This window comes from Papaver somniferum, chromosome 6 (assembly GCF_003573695.1).
Source record: "Papaver somniferum cultivar HN1 chromosome 6, ASM357369v1, whole genome shotgun sequence".
Lineage (NCBI taxonomy): Eukaryota > Viridiplantae > Streptophyta > Magnoliopsida > Ranunculales > Papaveraceae > Papaver > Papaver somniferum.
Window position 1 is genome coordinate 179987686 of NC_039363.1, and position 21475 is coordinate 180009160.

Consider the following 21475-nt stretch of genomic DNA (forward strand, 5'->3'; position numbering starts at 1 on the left):
CACAAGAAGCATCAATAAATATACCTACTCCTTTCTAATCAATGGAGAGAAATAATTGGACAGGAACATTTCAAAGAGTTTTAAGTTCAAACATCGACTAACAGATATGAATGACTTCCATAAATAAATTACCCAAACAATAAGAAATGCACAACCATGATTGCAATAAAATTTCATAAGTTCCCACCTTAATTTTGCTACGCAAACCTTAAGCTCTTTGATCTGCTTGGTAGTTTGAAGTTGTCGAAATCACAGAGAAGCTAAACTAAAGATAAAACAAGAGTCCAGTCAACTTACAAAATTCTCAAAATATTCTACACCAACCAGTTTGACTATAACTTTCTGGCTGCACAATGGTTTTCGACAAATGATACCTTTGGTATAATTGGCGCGAGCAATAAACTCTACAAGGTAAACCTAAAGCTAATAGGAACGTAAGATGGTCGAAATTTCTGGTTAAGTATGGAAATCGAAAATTATCCTAATTCACTAATTCTCATACATATTTCTTTCCCAAACTAAAGAAAATTACCTAGTTTCCATCGTTCCATCAACAAGAATCGATTAGCTTATCTAACTGGCCTAATAGTAAAAATCTCCTCAAATAAAAACTAATCACTACTCAAATATTAATAAGTAAAATAGATAAATCTGAGCAATGAAAGAAAGTCAATTATTACCTTAAAGAAATCCTGATCCTGCCCTTACTTTTTCTTCTTCCTCTAACAATTTTACTCTTCCTCTTTCTTATCTTATCTTTCTTTGTCCTCTCTCTAGCTATCTATACTTGACTGAAAACTCAAAGCACCTTATTCATCTAATTGGGGTCACTTGAGGTGTCGTTCGATCTAGCTAGTAAATACAAAGCTTATCTACAGTATCATGTCTAAACAACCTAATTCTAGTTGGTCTGTTGTCATTGCAAACCGTCTACACTTCCTGCCATAAGCCACTAAAACCCACTTAACTACCCCTGCTAAAATACCCAGGTCCAAATCAATACTTAGTCAGTAAATGATGTTAACAAAATAAAAATAATAATAATTAATAATGAAAAAAAATAAAAAAATGTGAGATAAATTAATAGTATGGCATCGAAACTGTTGATCACTACAGTACCGCCTGGAGTTATAACAACTTTTAAAAGTGCAATTTCCAATCCAATCATTTAGGGAAGACTGGAGTTTCATAGGAAAACAACCTGATATAAAAATACAAAGGCCTAAGTAGTCACCAGAAACAACTAGAGCTGTACTTATTCAGAGTTGGACAGCCAAGACGAACTAACTCACCTCATTTAACCGAGCAATAGTCCGTCCTAATGGAATAGTTCCAAGAAGCTCATCCACCACCGCTAAATCTAACAATCACCACCAACATCATGTCCGCCGTCCTCTACCTACAACACAACCGAGTCATTGATCTTGAAACCAACAAAGCACATCAGCTCCGACATATGCCTCAGTAACCACAACACCATCACAAAGATCGAAATTTTAGTCTGCTTCACTAACCTGAATCTTGCAGGCCATCGTGATTAACACAATTGTAATGAAGGATAAGCCATGTATCAACATTTAACATACCACTGAGTCATCTCACAGGAAATAACATAAATGGGTAGCAAGTACTCATCAAATAAGACAACTAGCTAGGGAACCATTCAACATTCAGTGTTACCCTCGATTACTGCAGCTCTGTGTAAGCATATAATTGCATATATTACAGTAATAACATCAGTTTTGTTTCAATAGTCCATGGTGATGTTTTTATTAAAGATCAGTAAGCTAAATCTTATTCATCATTGCATCCACATCTATAAACTTCTTGGACAAATAACTTTCAACATAATAAATCTATATGGACATCAACTTAGTTCTACTAAACATGCAATTGATTGAAGAACAAATTATAGCAAACTTCATCTCCAAAACGATTCATCTATTTCTGCATCTCATACTGTAATCAATCTAAACTAAAAGAACCCACATCAAAAAATCAGTTCTGTAATCAATCTAAACATTCAAAATACCCTATAATTTCACCCTAATCTTTCACCCAATTTCATATAACTAAATTATCAAACGATTCTGAAGATATAGATAACTCAATCACTTACCTCGTCAAGAAAAAGATGACAAACGAAATTATCATCAACAGAATCAACTCTGAACCATCTTCAACGTTCCCACAAAAAAATCAATTTATCATCAGCAAAATCCATCAACTATGAACCATTTTCTTCATCGATTTAGGTCAAACCGATGGACATAATTAACAGAATATATAACCTAGCTAAAATTGAAACTCAGATTCAGTTTTGGTGAAACGGCTAACCTCACTTAGAAATTTTTACACTCTCAGAGAGGGTTAATGGCGACACCCACGAAGAAGAAGGAAGAAGGAGATTTTTCTCTTGTGTTGTGTCGACTAAATCAAGAGAAAAGGGTTAGAATTTGTCCAAGTCAAACTTCCTACTAGGTCACGAATTGTTGACTTGGTCTTGAATTCAGTTTTCTAATATTAAGAAAAATAAAAATAAAAATAAAAATAGATTTTCATTTTTAGAAATTAAATTAAATTGTTAGTTTGTATAAATGTTGGGAAAGTTGTGACAATCAAAATCCTAAGAGTGGTTGATTTGGGGTTGTTTTAGATGTGGTGAATGTTTTGGGTGGAATTATAATTTTAGATTATAATTGTGATTGGTTGGATAATTATCAACAAATATTATTGTGACTAGTAATTTTTTTTTAATATTCTTATTTATTATCACGAATACAAAATTTGTCACAGTTATAACTGTTGCAAGAATTATCACAGGCGTATCAGTGACTGAAAAATAAACTGTGACAAGTTGCACTGTGAGAAAATCCTGGTTTTGGTGTAGTGAAGACATGCTCTGGTTGGGTCGGACCAGGTTGGGGATGGTTGGGTCGGACCAGTTTCCTTCCTGCTGGACAGGACAGGACAGGTTTTACTCCAACCGTTTCGTTCCTGCTTCCTAAAACAGAAGAAGACAGAAAGATTTTTTGATGGAAAAGACGAACACATATTGTTCCTCTTTTCAGAGATTTCATTTCGCACAAATCAAAAAAATATAAAAAAAATCAGTACAAGTACAATCCACTTCTCCAATTAAATTAATGTCAATTTCAACCAAATTAATTCTACCTCTCCTCCATTAAATTAATATCAATTAAATTAAATCAATTCTACCAAAGTCAAAAGAAAAGGAACATAAACACTTAGCTTAAAGATTGATTCCATGATTTTCTTGATGTAAATCTAAACCCAACTTTTGATTCAAACAGCCTGTGTTAGCTTGTGTTTATCATCCATTTAAAAGGAAAAAAAAATCAATCGCTCTGTGGTATAGCATCGGGCATGATAACGTTTTGGAGTAACAATTAGGTTAAAGCAAGAGATAGAGAAGGAGAAGAACATGGTATTGATGAAGAGGCATCAATCTGTTACATACATATAATGTTATCTTATATACAACAAAGGGAAGACCTATTCATCTAATGGACCGCACATTCATGGACCACAGGCCCTATAACAATACTAGTATTAGTTCCCCTATTTTTGATTTTGGCTAAATCAAGTTAAATCCAATACGGCTATGCAAATCCCATGATCAATCAAATGCAAATCCCATGATTAATCAACTGATTTTATTCTATAATATATATACAAATATATATATATATATATTTGTATGTTTATATTCTATATAATATATATTTGTATGATAGGATAGGATATGCGGATCTGGATTTTATTATTGAAGATGAAGAAAAGCTTCCGTCCACAATCCCTAATTTTGTTACGAAGAAAAGCATCTCCCTGTTTGCATTCTTGTCTGTACGTACCTTGTGAAATCTCCGGTCCAACTCGGCCCGACACGGATCGGCCCGGTCCTTTTCAACTCTGTCCGGCCGATCCAATCAGGTCCAACCCGGTCCGGTCCATGCAGACCAACCCGGTCCGGTTCTGTTTTAACATGGGCCGATCTTGTTCCAGCCTGTTTTATCCCGTCATGTTCCATCCTGGTTCCGAGACATGCGCGATCAAGGACGTTCCATTTCTGGTCGTATATGGTGGGAACCAAAGTGGAACTAAAGCCTTAAGGTAAGTAAACTGAAAATTTATTGTATTGGGCTTTTTTTTTTTTTAAACATACCTAGTTTTGATTTTTGTTTATCTTAAGATAAGTCTACATAATATAAACAGTCGACTTAATTTAAGAATTTTGGTCTTAATATTATTTAGTTTTCTTGAATATGATATATATTGGTTATAGTTGAATGATGTCTTTTGTATAATTGGTTGTACCAACTCGATTCAAATGTATTCATTTGGGGTTTAAAAGGACTTAAGCACCGTTATTGTGTACTTGATATTTTTTGTTTCCCAAATTTGAAATGTACCGTGGGATGCAATCCACTGGCTCGACTATTAATATGTCAGTTGTTTCAAAACATACGTTCAAATAAAATCAAATGTATTCCAATTTTTGCGGAAGAACTCACAAAAGATTATATGAGTCAGAAAAATTTCATTTCTCTACTTCATCCATAATACTAACGAACAGGTATATGTTGAAGTATGACAATAAGAGAATTAATTATTTTTAATAATTTATTCAACCTAAAGCAAGCGGTTGACATGTGCAGTGAGATTTTCTTGGCCTATTGAGATAAAGAAATTTCTCAAAATTAAGTTAAATGTAGCAAAATTGAAAATGGGAAGAACCCCGAAGTGATAAGGGTTAGACGTAATGACCCATATAAAACATGTGAAAAGGTACATATATATCATGAGACGGAAATGTATTTTTCCCCAATAGTAATGACACCGAAGTACCGGTATCAGCTGGATATGGGATGAAGCTAAGATGTAATTCTATCTCCCATCATAAATGAAAGAGTTGGAAATGCACCTGGTCATAGGTGTTGATATATACAATGTAATGTGTGTATCATAGTAGCAACCAATTTTCACATCAACTTTAATGGCAACAAGAACTTTGCATGGCCAATTGACTATTTAATTGAACTAGATCATATGCCTGCCCTTACAGTGAGAATGAATTTGATTGCATCTATAAATTATTTCTAATGAATGTGGAAGGAATCATATTCTTAGAAAATTAATGTGTGAATTGTAGATCACTGGAACTTGGATTACTGAATCCTTATTAACCCCAACAAGTCGTGGAACAACTACTCTTCCAGAATCAACCTGGTCTCGACACTTTCTTCGCTTCCCTCCCCAAAACCAACCCATTCTCCTTCACTTTGTGACCGAAGCAAGTCTGGAACGACCATTTATTGGTTTAGGCCGGATTTGTGCAGATTGATCTCTCGAATCTAAAGTACTCCCTTGTAGTACATTGTTTAGAGTTTAAACTCGTTTCTCACCCACACACCCGAAATTACCGAAATCAGCAGAAATCGTTTTCACCCTCAAACAATTGGCCACCACAGTGGGAGATTGATCTTTCGGTTACAATGTCAATTTGCGACCATCGATTTCATGTTTCGACCCAGACATCAAGACGGTAGAAGCAGGCGATCCGCTCAGGGATCGACGACTCAATTACCAGACGACCCGATTATTAGTCTTGACACGGCAAGGGATGACTAGGGACTTCCTAGAGTTTAAAAGTGAACGATCCAACCAGTCTTGACGCGGCAAGGGGCGACTGGGGACTTCCCAGAAGTTAAAAGCAAAACGATCCGCTCAGGGATCGACGACTCAATCATCAAGTGACTCAGGGACGACGGGGGACTTTCCACAATCGCGGTGTTTCCCACGAAAGTCGGACTTGCACCTGACTCGGTTTCGTTAGCAGATCCAAAAAACCGAGTAAGTCTTGCCTAGACAAAATACATGGTTTACTATTTCAAGTTTTCACGGGAATGATAAAACCGATAGCCATGTTATGTTTCATCCCATGTCATCTACCGACACGCAACGTTCATGTTTCCATATCTTCCCTGGGATGTTTGTGTTACTTACAATCATAACCAAAACGACATCATCCTAAAACAGTTCATCCAGAATAATAATCCAAAACCCTCATAGGTAACACTTGTCTATCAACCCAAAAATCCAGAAAATCAAAACCATAAGCCAGGTGTTCCATTTTCCTTTCAAAAAAAAAACGAAACAGAAGAATTTCAGAAGACAGAAGTGCATTCAAAGGAAGCCATTCAAGAGTGTTTTGCTCTTCTCGAAGAAGGCGTCCTTTGTCATTTGGAGGAACGCCTGTTTCAGCTCCAACTGGACAACCTTTAGACCTCCGCTTCTTGTTGTTTTACCACGTCCGCGGAAGGACCTTTGGTCACCTCGGCCTGCAACTTTTGGATCTCAGAGAAACCATAACGCCCAGTTCTTCGTGGAATCAGTCACCTACCCGTACGTACCTACTTTGCATAATAACGATTACCAGTCACTATTCATGAGGTAACCGACACTACTAAGGTGATGTTCGAAGAGAAGAACAAGTACTTCTACAAGTTTATGAATGACATACCAACGGCTAAGGTTTACACCATTTCGGAAGAACAATATTTCTACATGTTTATGGAAGGCATACCTATGTCTAGGGTATACACCAACACAAGGAAGAGAAAAGCTGGAGTACAGACCGGGAATATGCTTGACCACTTTATTTCTACCCCGCCGCGCCAAGCCAACAGTCCGCGCCACGCCAAGCCAACGTCGTGCCAAGCCAACACCCATTTCAAGCCGATCCAGCGCTAACAACTTGCATCTTCCCAGCACCAGCAGCTTGCATCCTTCCACCGCTTACAACTTGCATCATTACAACAGCTTGCATCTTCCCAGCACTTGCAACTTGCATTCTTCCAACGTTGTTTTTGAACGCCCAGTATAAGGGAATCAGCAACCCGATTTAATAACACGTAAAGATCAGGAATGTCTTCTCCAAAATCGAGGCAAAGAAAATCAACAACCCCCCTGAGTTCACAAAGACTCTCTTTCTATCAGGAGATGCATGATTTATGGGGACTTCGCCCACAAAATCGTGCAGTCTATGATGAAACACTTATGTGGGATTTTGTATTTCCCCAAGGCGCGGCGTCAAGATATATTCGCATCCCTCAACCGCACTGCATCAGGGAAGCAACTATTTCCAACCAGAGAAGCCGTCCCCAAACCCTAACCTCTCCTGGAAAGCACGATTGATAAATGGAACTGGGGACTTCTAACCATTGTTCGCTTGAAGGGTGTCCAGTTTGACAACACACTGACTAACGCAGCCGCTCCGCTTTAACGTTCACTCCAACATCCACTTCACTTCAACGTCCGTTTAGCTTTTTTAAGTATCAACATCCTCTCCAAGGGCCGAAGCTGCTTCAATGCCTCTTCTTCATGCAAAGGGTCATACCACCACGTTCCCCGTGTCAAGGATCATGATCACAGCCAGCCATTATTCGTAGTTATGGCCGCCTTTTAATCCATCCCGCTAAAACTCGTGATCATGGACAGTTCGCTCGCTAACGCATCCAGCCGATCCTTATACTACCATGGATGCCCATACAATTCCATCCAACCTACTTTGTTACCACGGCAATGCAGTCTCTTCAGATTACATCTGCTACCAAGAACTGTTGCCGCTCATTTGTTGATACTAGCCAGACACCACAACAGCAATCATTACAAAGATGAAAACATGTAAACCATACTTGGGGACTGAGGATATACACAGAATCCCTTCACTGTCAAATCTCAGGTGACAAGGTCAACCAAAAGGCCATGGCCACAACAAAGTCATCTACTCTTCAAGGGTGCAACGCAAGAATAACATCACCTCTTTGTATAGAAGACGCCTTCGACACTCTAGGAGGCCGCGGAAGATCCCAAGCCTTCCCAGAGGAAACAACTTCAGAAACTAAAGAAAAGCGCGACTGGGCACTGATCATCGCAGTCCATCCCGACGACCATCAAAGATTCGTGAGATAAACTCCAGAGATGCGTCTGAAACAGTTCCCTTAAGAAACATATGGAGTCACGACAAACAAGATAACTCTATCATTTTTTACCTCTTCGCTACCCAGAATATTTCATCCATGTGGTATTCTGAGCATCCCGGCATCACATCCACATCTTGAAGAATACAATAAGCTTGCATCAAATCCCTTGGACGTGGATCCAAGGCGATGCAATGGAAGTACACTACACATGGGGACTGCCAACGTGGGACGCTTTCACTCCCCTCAACTAGGTTATTTCTAATTTCAACGTCATCACTGTCGGAGTTTTACGCAAAAATTTCTCAACATGAAGTCGTACATATACACCGAAGACTCCAAAAGCACGCCACAAAGATACATTTACATATTCGTCCATGACCATCAGATCAAACGGAAGTATAACTGGGGACTGTTCACCGCGTCCCATTCCATACGATAATCCAAGATTCAGAAGCTGGTTCGAAGGATGTCTCTTGGAACAAAGTCCTTGAATACTTGATAGCAGCACAACGGCGACAGAATGTCTCCCAACTCATATGTTTCAAATTGTGTCTTCAGAAGATTTCTACCATACGATCATCCACAACATATCATCATCGCGATCAGAGGATCTAGACACTGAACAACCTAAAGTCAAGGATGGCCGGAAACACAACAACAATACCCAAGATTAGCCCTGACATGATCGTTGCCGAACATATATTTCATCCATTCATCCCAAGAATGCAGTGGAGTTTTGGTAAATTTTGGAATCCACTGGAGAGACACTACAGACGAAAGCACGTATCCAGACGAGCAACAAAAGAGGGTCGATACCTCTTTTCATGCGAACGGAGTTTCTAGAGTTTGAACATAATGAAATTCATTCTTGTTCCATGAACGGGAATAGATGACTGGGAGCGACTATACCACCTCGGGCCCGCAACATCCCTCCTGAATTCTTCCTGAGTTTCACTGTCCGGCCATTTTCACCTCCTTCACTAGATCAAAACCTAAATATTCTCGCGTAAGGAGATAGGAAATTCTTTTCCGGTCAGATGAATGGGTGGACCGTCGAAATCTGAGTTCGTACAAGAATTTTACAACGATTCTGCTAAGGAGCACTAATTAGGGTTTCGGCATGCCAAACCCTAAATTAGACAAAGTTTTCAGGCGCCATCACCACCATTTGATAGCCGAAGTTCCAGCATCATCACCATTCCCACCATTCCAAGCCGACCGATGTTGACGGCTCCATTCCAAGCCGACCGATGCTGACGGCTCCATTCCAAGTCGACCGATGCTGGATCCATTCCTATTTGAGTCAAGTAAGGAAAAGAGGCAACCGGGCCGGCGAAGACAAATCACCATGCCAAGCCGTCCGCGCCATGACTTGTCGCGCCAACACCAACAACTCGCCAAGCCAGCGTCATGATGTTCCCTAACCCAGCCAAGATGACGCATAACCAGACTAAGCCGACAATTTTCTTCTCACCGCTCCACGGTCTGCACCACCAGTAAAATTCATGCAAGGACGCCAACACGGGAAGCACAATCTCTCCTTACCTCTCGAAAAAGGTTAGTCGGACCTTCCTGACCATCTTCTCACGACTTGTCGTTACGATTTTTGTCCTTGACCGTCACCATCTTATGCTTACCTCGCAACAACACTCCTGTTCCGAGTTAAGCAGGAGACTTAATGTTGATGGTGGTTTTTAGCTTAGGGTTAAAATCGTAAATCTGTGCATCTGGCATGACGTCACCATGACCTCTAGCGCATTTATTGACCATTAGCACATTTATTGAATCAATCAACATGCTTTCGTAAGAATTACTGGGGTACCTTTTTTTACACGGGTCATGTTCCACGGCAGAACCCTTTGTATTGACTTCGCCTATGCCGAAACCCTAATTCTCATGCTACCGCGCCAAGGCATGCCGACCATGCCAGCCGCACCACTGTGCCAATCGCAAACCATGCCAGCCACATCTACCGCGCCAAGGAATGCCAACCATGCCAGCCGCACCACTGTGCTAATGGCAAACCGTTCCAGCCACATCTACCGCGCCAAGGCATGCCAACCATGCCAGCCCACCACTGTGCCAATGACAAACCGTGTCAGCCACATCTACCGCGCCAAGGCATGCCAACCATGCCAGTCACACCACTGTGCCAATGGCAAACCGTGCCAGCCACATCTACCGCGCCAAGGCATGCCAACCATGTCAGCCGCACCAAGGCATGCCAACCATGTCAGCCGCACCACTGTGCCAATGGCAAACCATGCCAGCCACATATACCACGCCAAGGCATGCCAACCATGCCAGCCGCACCACTGTGCCAATGGAAAACCGTGCCAGCCACATCTACCGTGCCAAGGCATGCCAACCATGCCAGCCGCACCACTGTGCCAATGGAAAACCGCGCCAGCCACATCTACCGCGCCAAGGCATGCCAACCATGCCATCCGCACCACTGTGCCAATGACAAATCGTGCCAGCCACATCTACCGCGCCAAGGCATGCCAACCATGCCAGCTGCAACCATGCCAGCCACATCTCCGCGCCAAAGCATGCCAACCATGCCAGCCGCACTACTGTGCCAATGCCAAACCATGTAAGTGATAGACACATTTTTGTGTCTAATTTGATCTCAATACTGTATATTGTTGGCACTCGAGTTTGTACTAATTTTGGTGTTTTATATGTTTGCAGGCACCTTTGGAGAATAATATTTTTTTGGAAAATTCGGCTCGAAAAGTTGGTAAAAGCTCCCAGGAGGACAAGTGTTATTCGGACTCTCACTTTGGATAAGGGGCACCCCATGAGGGGCATGTGCTAAAGGGACACCATAACTGGATTAGGGGGAGGTCAGTTTTCTTACCAAATTCAAAACAGAATTTTGGCGGGAAAACTTGTTATTTCATGCATATTCACTGGATGATTTTGGACTCGAATTTTGGAGCAGATTTGAAGAGATTCAATCGCTAGAAATAGCTGGGCTGAACGTGATTAAGCTAAACATGGCTAGTGCAAGTGATTTCACGAAGCAGATTGGGCTGGATAATTTGTTCTCGGCAAAACAGATCCATGAGTTATTACGGGTCCTGTTTGGTTCCAATTATGGAATTTGCGTGACCAGATGGGTAAGAAGATATTCTGTTTGATTTGGGTACATCCTATGAAGATTTTAGAGAGGTTAAAACAAGCCAGCAGACGCGTGCATGGAAAGAAAATTTCTTGGGAATATTTTCATTCACTGCCGAGTAATGGGAAGATTTTTTGGATTAATGAGAAGTTATTCTTGGTCCAAAGGTGTATAAATATAACTCTTGGGTTAGCATAGAGGTGTCGAGAGTTTAGGGAGTCGATAGGAGGGCCAGAGAAGCAGAAATCAAGAGTTTTTAGAACTCTGCTGCTGCTGCTGATGATGATGATGATGATGATGAAGAACATGAAGAACACGAAGAACGGACCTGCCAGAGCAGTCGTTCTTCAACTATAACAGCGACAGCGGAACGTGGGTCGTAGTTTTCCAACGACTACAACACTTAAGAGATATCATTCTTTGTAACGGGTTATGCAACGATTATAAACGTTGCAAACACCTGATTTTCACCATTTTCTCTCCGTTTCATCATTGTGAACCATTTTTGAGCCATAATAAATTAGTTTAAGAGCATTTTTACTATGATGAGTTAATTCCCTCGTAACCAAGGAAATGTAGGAAGCTATTCACGCAACATAAAAGGGTAACTATTTCATTTAATTATATAATTTACCTAATCGCTGCTTTTGCAGAGTTTTAAATTGTTTGAATGATTATCTTAATTATTTGTTATTCAGTTTGATAGGTTATGCTTGATTTAATCTCTTGATAATCTATGCTTAAGGTTTACAAATAATGTTTGAGAATCTGTATGATTGATAGTGAATTAAAGATAAAAGAGGACTTAAGAATTGAATAGAGTTTTGAAATATTTATCATTCAATTTTGCGTAATAGTGGAATCTAGTGTCTTGGTTACCTCTCGCACCCATTGTTAATATTTTTGTATATATAATTTTTTTTAAATCTAAAAATTTCATTTCCTTCACAAGTCTGAAACGAATCCTATTTACTACAATCACAATCAAAAATATTAATCAGTCAGCCACATCTCCGCGCCAAGGCATGCCAACCATGCCAGCCGCACCATGTGCCAGCGGCATGCCAAACCCTTGGCCCCACCGTGCCAAGCCAACCGCACCTTGCCATGGCCATATCCATGCTAGCCGCACCATGTGCCAGCGGCATGCCAAACCCTTGGCCCCACCGTGCCAAGACAACCGCACTTTGCCATGGCCATATCCATGCTAGCCTCACCATGTGCCAGCGGCATGCCAAACCCTTGGCCCCACCATGCCAAGCCAACCGCACCTTGTCGTGGCCCTAGCCATGCTAGCTGCACCATGTGCCAACGGCATTCCAAGCCCTTGGCCCCACCATACCAAGCCAAACATACCTTTCCTTGGCCCTAGCAATGCTAGCCACACTATGCGCTCATGGCATTCCAAATCCGCGGCCCCACTATACCATGTCGGCCTTCCCTATGCGGCTACCAAAATGGAGGCATGCGACAATCAAAGGTCTCCCTTCAATCCCAGGAGCAAATCCTAGACATCCAAGGTTACCAGACAACGCATGGTAACCCAAAACCCTAGTTTGTGCACGCCAAACCACGCCAAGGCATGCTATGCCAATGGAATGCCAACCTTGCCGCGCCACCATGCTGGCCTTCCCTATGCTGCTACCAAAATGAAGGCGTGCGACAATTAACGGTCTCCCTTCAATTCCATGAGCAAATCCTAGCCGTCCAAGGTTACAAGACAACGCATGGTAACCTTTGACACAAAACCCTAGTTTGGCCACTCCAAACCGCGCCAAGGCATGCCATGCCAACCTTGCCGCGCCACCATGCTGGCCTTCCCTATACAACTACCAAAATGAAGGCGTGCGATAATCAACGGTCGCCCTTCAATTCCAGGAGCAAATCCTAGTCGTCCAAGGTTACCAGACAACGCATGGTAACCTTTTTCCCAAAACCCTAGTTTGACCACGCCAAGGCATGCCATGCCAATGGCATGCCAACCTTGTCGCGCCACCATGCTGGCCTTCCTTATGCGGCTACCAAAACGAAGGCGTGCGACAATCAACGGTCGCCCTTCAATTCCATGAGCAAATCCTAGCCGTCCAAGGTTACCAGACAACGCATGGTAACCTTTGACCCAAAACCCTAGTTTGGCCACGCCAAGGCATGCCATGCCAATGACATTCGAACCTTGTCGCGCCACCATGCTGGCCTTCCCTAGCGGCTACCAAAACGAAGGCGTGCGAAAATCAACGGTCTCCCTTCAATTCCAGGAGCAAATCCTAGCCGTCCAAGGTTACCAGACAACGCATGGTAACCTTTGACCCAAAACCCTAGTTTGGCCACGCCAAACCTCGCCAATGGCATGCCAACCTTGCCGCGCTACCATGCTGGCCTTCCCTATGCGGTTACCAAAAACGAAAGCGTGCAACGATCAACGACTACCTTTCCTCTTAAGATGCAAAATCTCGACCGTCGAAGGTCACCAAGCCAGCAAGTCTCCCAAGACCGACTTGCCAGGAGACAACAATATGCTACATGTTTTCCACGAAAACATTCGAGACATCAACACATATCACAAACTGGGGGATCCTCTTTGGGTATTGGTTTGGCGGTTTACAGCGTGCGGCGTACACTACGCCCATCATAAGGAAATGTTATAAGGATGAGGCGGTTAGTAAATACAGGGAATAATGGTGAAACGTTCTCTTTTATGGAACATCAATGCCATGCGTTAACGGTTACCACCTCCTCCTATTTACTCACCCATTTTTTCCATTCCTTAATGAGACCAGAGTACGTTTCCCTTCGACTTGTATAAATAGGTATTACCTATTTCCACCGAACAACAAGTTCAGTCAGGAGCAATACAACACTCAGAAACATTCGCTAGCTTTTCATCTGTGAGCTTCTCATTTTTTGATACAAGTCGTGGAACAACTACTCCTCCATAATCAACCTGGTCTCGACACTTTCTTCGCTTCCCTCCCCAAAACCAACCCATTCTCCTTCACTTTGTGACCGAAGCAAGTATGGAACGACCATTTCTTGGTTTAGGCCAGATTTGTACAGATTGATCTCTCGAATATAAAGTACTCCCTTACATTACATTGTTTAGGGTTTAAACTCGTTTCTCACCCACACACCCGAAATTACCGAAATCAGCAGAAATCGTTTTCACCCTCAAACAACAACTTTTATAGATCTTTTTTTGATTGTTTGTTTGTTTTAAGGAACCATAAATATTCTCAATCTAAACATATATGTGATCCATGAAGCATTTTTCGTACTCAAATCCAAGTGAGTGAAATCATATTTATCTAAACTTTTCAATCCTCTCATAAACCTAGTCATGGAGAACAAAACTATGGCATTATTTTTCATAGTACTTACACTTGTTTTTGAAGCTTTATTTGGTTCTAAACAACGTCATACATCAGCACTATAGAATCCAATCACCGGAAAAATAAACTATCCAAAAATCGACCTAAATAATGACACAAAACAAACACTTACAGTTGGTTTAAAATTCATCAAGACCAACCGTAAGTTAAGAAATATAAACCACAACTTTGTATTTCTCAAATTTAGCATAACATTTACATCATTCTATTACTATTAATGGTATGGGTATGGGTTTGTTACAGCTTTGGTTAGCTTTTTTGCCTCTAAGACATAGAGGGTTGGGCTTATATTTCATGGCAGAGACGGTTCACAATTACTATTTGGCGTCGCGTATCCAAACTAAGCCCCTTCAGACCATTATTTTGCGTAATAATTATTTGCAAGGTTCGGATATTGGTATGCAACAACACGCCATAGATTTATTTTCCTGTGTATGTCCTAATGTCAATGTTGATTTATTTGCTCATCATCCCATGAATACCTTGGCAGTTAAACACTTTGATGTTTGTCATGAAGGAGATGCCGGAAAATTTTTCTATGTGTGAACTTTGACAATGTAACAAGTCTGAACATGCTCGGGACTTTCTCAAAGATTTACCTATTGAGAGTCTCGATCAGCGCGTAGGGTCGCGGCAATTTAGTGTTGTCTTGTGTTATTTACCTATTAAATATTTACCTATGGACCGGACCAACCCGATCCGGTTCTGTTTTAACATGGGCCGATCTTGTTCCAGTCTGTTTTATCCTATCCTGTTCCATCCTGGTTCCGAGACATGCGCGATCAAGGACGTTCCATTTCTGGTCGTATATGGTGGGAACCAAAGTGGAACTAAAGATTTAAGGTAAGTAAACTGAAAATTTATTGTATTGGGCATATTTTTTTTTAAACATGCCTGGTTTTGATTTTTGTTTATCTTAAGATAAGTATACATAATATGAACAGTCGACTTAATTTAAGAATTTTGGTCTTAATATTATTTAGTTCTCTTGAATATGATATATATTGGTTATAGTTGAATGATGTCTTTTGTACAATTGGTTGTACCAACTCGATTCAAATGTATTCATTTGGGGTTTAAAAGGACTTAAGCACCGTTATTGTGTACTTGATATTTTTTGTTTCCCAAATTTGAAATGTACCGTGGGATACAATCTACTGGCTTGATTATTAATATGTCAGTTGTTTCAAAACATACATTCAAATAAAATCACATGTATTCCAATTTTTGCGGAAGAACTCACAAAAGATTATATGAGTCAGAAAATTTTCATTTCTCTACTTCATCCATAATACTAACGAACCGGTATATGTTGAAGTATGACAACAAGAGAATTAATTATTTTTAATAATTTATTCAACCTAAAGCAAGTGGTTGACATGTGTAGTGAGATTTTCTTGGCCTATTGAGATAAAGAAATTTCTCAAATTAAGCTAAATGTAGCAAAATTGACAATGGGAAGAACCCCGAAGTGATAAGGGTTAGACGTAATGAACCATATAAAACATGTGAAAAGGGACATATATATCATGAGACGGAAATGTATTTTTTCCCAATAGTAATGACACAGAAGTACCGGTATCAGCTGGATATGGGATGAAGCTAAGATGTAATTCTATCTCCCATCATAAATGAAAGAGTTGGAAATGCACCTGGTCATAGGTGTTGATATATACAATGTAATGTGTGTATCATATTAGCAACCAATTTTCACATCAACCTTAATGGCAACAAGAACTTTGCCTGTCCAATTGACTATTTAATTGAACTAGATCATATGCCTTCCCTTACAGTGAGAATGGATTTGATTGCATCTATAAATTATTTCTAATGAATGTGGAAGGAAGCATATTCTTAGAAAATTAATGTGTGAATTGTAGATCACTGGAACTTGGATTACTGAATCCTTATTAACCCCAACAATGAAATGATTGGGATTGATTCATAAAGACTTTGACATAACCATAAGGCACATTGGTTGTGACACGATGTTCCGTTTTGAAAGTACTAACACGAGCACCACTTCGTTTAAGTGTATAATAAAATGAACTAATAGAATGCGACGTTACGACATCTATCATAATCAGTGATTTCTAAAGTTACTAGATTTGCACTGCCTCTCCCCATTATGCTTTAGAGTACGAAAGCACGTCACTCATCTTACAAAGTCTCTCTTTAGTGAAACATGATTGAGACCATCATGTTTTACTTAGATGCAAATGCTAAATAACATTCTCCAAAGAAATAAAGTGTTGTTAGTGAACATATATCCATGCAGAATGCGGACCATTCAAGTGATTTATGGCTCTGATGGATGATTCGACGCATTGAATCAGTTATTGTTCATAACAAACGATGCGTTTAATTTTTGTAGAATTCCTAGCATATACACACAAAGTAAAGTGCAAAGGCTCACCACCCTTGTTAATGCTAGATAATTTACGTACATCAAAAGGACTTGATGAATATTGCATGTTTAATAAGATCAATATAGAACATCTTATACCCAACGGTCTCGCAGAGGCTACCATCAAAGGTTACAGATGGTGTCTAAGGAATAGGTTATGCGTACCAACCTACCTTTTATTGCTTTGGGGATATGCAGTATTACACGCATCTTTACTTAATTCGTTTTAGGACCCAATATTGTTCATCCTTTTATGCGTACCAGTTGGTAACTGGATTTAAGCCTGACATTCGTGTTATTACGCATTTTTGGTTGCACTATATATGTGCCATTACGAGTCCACGTCGTACTATGATGGGTCACGAAAATGATTAAGTAATGTTGTTGGATATTTACTCTCAACAATTATCCGCATTTTAAAACCTTTGGCAGGAGATCTCTTACTGCTAGATTTGCAGGTTATCACTTTAATGAGACAGTCTTCCCGTCGTTAGAGGGAGATAAGAAAAAGTATTTTCTAAGGTAACGACATGAATTTTCATGGTGTGTTCACATTGTGTCTCATATTGATTCTTGTACTCCATAAATGTAAATGTGAAGTGACAAAGAATAATTAATTTTCAGAATGTACACTGATGTTGCTAAAGTGACAAGATCACACATACCAGCTGCAAATATTCCTGCAAGGTTAGAATTCCTCGGTATGGGGTACACCATAGACTAAGGTGTTGCAACTACACTTGGTGGAAGTGTAGTTGAGGCCGTGGATCCATAAAGGAAGATAGAGAGACCACTAGGTTCGATCATTGCTCACCTAGAAAGGAAGTAGATGAGTAAGGAACAACCTAATTTGTATCATTAATGAAATCATGTAATTTGATTGTCTCTGACTATGTCCATGAATCAATACTGGAGGACGCTCCGAAGTTTTAAAGGATTCTAGAGAACAATGAAATCCTGACGGATTATGAGAATGCATATGAATCAATGGAAGGATCATGCGTGCACAATGATGATATAATCCATAAATAGTTGATCCAGAAGTAGAGCAAAATGAGATCGAACCATGCTTTATTTTGATTAATTTCAAATAAATAGCATATTTGGCCTACACAATCCAGGTAGAACTTAGTTCTTTGATAAATATACGGGTATTTGGTGTGGTAGTGCTAACTAACCAAGTGTAAAGCCTATTGGACATACATAATTAATTTGTCACAAAGAAAAATGAGAAGAATGTAGTCTTAAAGTACAAAGACTCGCCTTGTGGCGCGAGGTTTCTCATAAATCCCTGGAATTGTTCTCTTGTAATGAACGTTATAGAGTTCCGCTACTTAGTTAGCTTGGTAATTTCAAAAGGACTTGAAATGCAGCATATGTATGTGGTTGTTACGTATCTCTGAAAGAATCAAGAGATGGAAGATATTTACAAAAGTACTTGATAGACTTTTGTTTCCCAAATCAAATGAATCTAAACCACAAAGTGCGTTTACAGTTAGATAGAACACTCACTTATAGATTCAAGCAATCAGGAGGATGTGGTATACCCGTCTAAGTGGATATTTTATTTGGACGGGATAAACAAATAAGTTATTTTTCCTTGTGTATTCACAAGAAAGTTCTTGATTTGGAATTGTAGCTATCTATGTCGATGTACAGACATGATGGGTACTCTTGATGTAATAAGAGACCTTAAGAACTATTTCAAATCTGAATTTGAGATGCAAAATCAGGGGAAAGCTCGACCGAATATTGAGCTTATGGTATATTATTCCACCAGTTTGCATATGTCTGAAGTTGTCAGGAAATTTAACAAAGACATGCATCCTGATAGCACTCCCATGATTAGTTGAAGTACAAAATAAGCAAATGACCATTTCGTCTAAAGAAAGATGACGAAGATGTGTTGGGATATGAAATTACCCTATGTAAGTGCAATATACACATTGTTGTACTTAGCATAATGTACTCGACCAAATGTTACATCCTCAGTGAACTTGTTAGCTAGATATAGCTCAGAGCCAACGCAACGTCATTGGAATGGTATAATGCAAGTAATCATATACTTAAAAGTAACCATTGACATGAGTTTGTTTTATCCCTGCAAAGACATAAAAAAAAGGAATGCTAAAGGAACTGCAATCCAAAGATTGTTGATTATGAAGGAAAATAATATCTTCTCCAATGGAAGTAATTGGGGGGAGATATGGTAGACTATTGGCTAAGTCATCACAGATATTCAGTTTTGAAAAGTACATGACTAAAGGAACTGTCTGAAAAAAAACTATGAGAGTAATCAGGGGGAGATGTCGACATCAGGGGGAGGATCCAAGGATATGATGTCGACATATTTTACTTCGAAATTGAAGATGTGTTGTACTCTTTTTCCCTTCGATCGAAAATAGTTTTTCCCAAATGGTTTTGTTACTCGACAAGGTTTTTAGCGAGACAACACTAAAAAGTTCAAGTATGTTGAACGTTGAAGACATAAAGATCGTGTTGATATTACTGAAATATCTGAATCAAAGAAATGAAACGGGATAGTCGGTTAAGAAACGTAACTTCCAGAATCAACAACAAGGTCTTATAAACATTCAAGTCACCAAAATAATGTGTGGTAAACTCCTTTTGACTGATTGGACTAATGAAAATTGTATGACATCAGGGGGAGCATCTAATGGTGTGTTGAACTCTTTTCCTTCACCGAGGTTACTTTTTCCCACTAGGTTTTGCTCGGCAAGGTTTTTAATGAGACAACAACAAATACCGGGAATGTAATTTCCCAACTAAGGCTATTGTATTTCCCACGAGGATTTTCTTCCTTAGGAGTTGTGAATCAACTAGTCAACTTCAACGGACCAAAGTGATCATCTTTAACATATCACCTTTACTTGCATCTGTCACGTTGTACTCTTTCCCCTTCGTCAAGGTTTTGTCCCACTGGGTTTCCTTGTCAAGGTTTTAATGAGGCAACGTATACACATCAAACTATGTTCTAAGTTTACATAATATTGTACTCTTTTTCTTTAGTTTAGGTTTTGTCCCTCTGGGTTTCCCTGACGAAGTTTTAACGAGGAAATTAGCTTAGACTCATCGATCTGTGAAGATCGTATTGCATGTGATGAACTACATGTAATGTAAGAGACAACATGTGAAGTACTACATGTGAAGATTTGTACCAAGGTTTTATCCCACTGGATTTTTCCTTGTTAAAGTTTTAGTAAGGCAATTGATTTCGGCACAAGCCATCAAGGAGAGGACGTCAAGAAGAAATACATTCCAAGCACTATATGTGAAGCACTATGTATGAAGTTTTATTATTGAACCGCACAAGGGTGAGTGTTACAGGGCCTACGGCCCATGGATGTGCGGTCCATCCACTTACCCATTGTATATGTATATATTGTAACCTATGTAACAAAACATCTTATCTTTCTAATACAATTGTTCTTCTTCTTGTCTCTACATCTCTTTCCTTCGTCTTTGATTTCCTAGATCAATAACTATATTTTTATCAACAATTGCTTAGATTTGCTAACAATTATATAAGTGGAGCGGTGGTCGTGGTGGAGTCGGTGAGCAGTGGAGATGGCAAAAACGTTATGGCATTATGGACAGAGGTGGCGGGAGCTGTTTCAGTAGCAAGAGTGGTGGTAACTATTGGTGAACAACGGTGGCCGGTGAAAAATAAAATGTGCTCATATCCCTCGACCATAATAACAAGTATTTGATTAATCTTTTTCTATTTCTCCAAATCGAGTTAGTTGCATAGTCTCATAGGTCATGTTTATTTACTTTTTGCACATGTCATGTTTATTTAATTTTCTTATTTTTATATGACTTTGCATCTCAATCAGAACAAACGACTAAAAAGAAAATTATAGTTATCTCATCGAATATTGTATGTTTTATTTTAGATATTCCACCAGGTTTTTGACAAGCACATTTGGTAGACGATGAGCTTTTTTTCAATTCTTCAATGGGTTATGTTATGTTCATGAAGTTCACTTCCCCAAACATTATTTTTCAAGGTTGTCTATCTTATTTATTTTACTTTTTTTTAATTAAACTTTGAAGATTGAAACCCATTAAATATTTTTTTTGAGTCTGATCGTTTTTTTTTATTTTTTATACATACTTTCTTGCACTTGTGATTCCGAATATTTTATCCTTATGGTTTTTCCATCCTCATTTTCAGATTACTACAAACAAAGTTCCTTAATGCTGGTGGAAATGAGTATTGAGAATCATAAATCACATATCCTATACCAAATGAGAAACTCATCTTAAGGTTAACCACCTATGTATTTTGTTCTTTATATGAATTATAATGTGTTGTATGTTTTTCAAATCATCCATTTCATTCGTGCTCTGGCGTTCGACGTAGGGAAAGCAACAACGAGCACAATAAAACTTTCAAATACTTTACTCTTTTGTCCTAACAATTGAATAAGGAACTCATCATCTTCGGATAACTAATTTGTTAGTGCTATTGTGTATGTTTTCTCCTCGGTATCAAATGTATATGATGTTAATTTAAGTCGCTTCA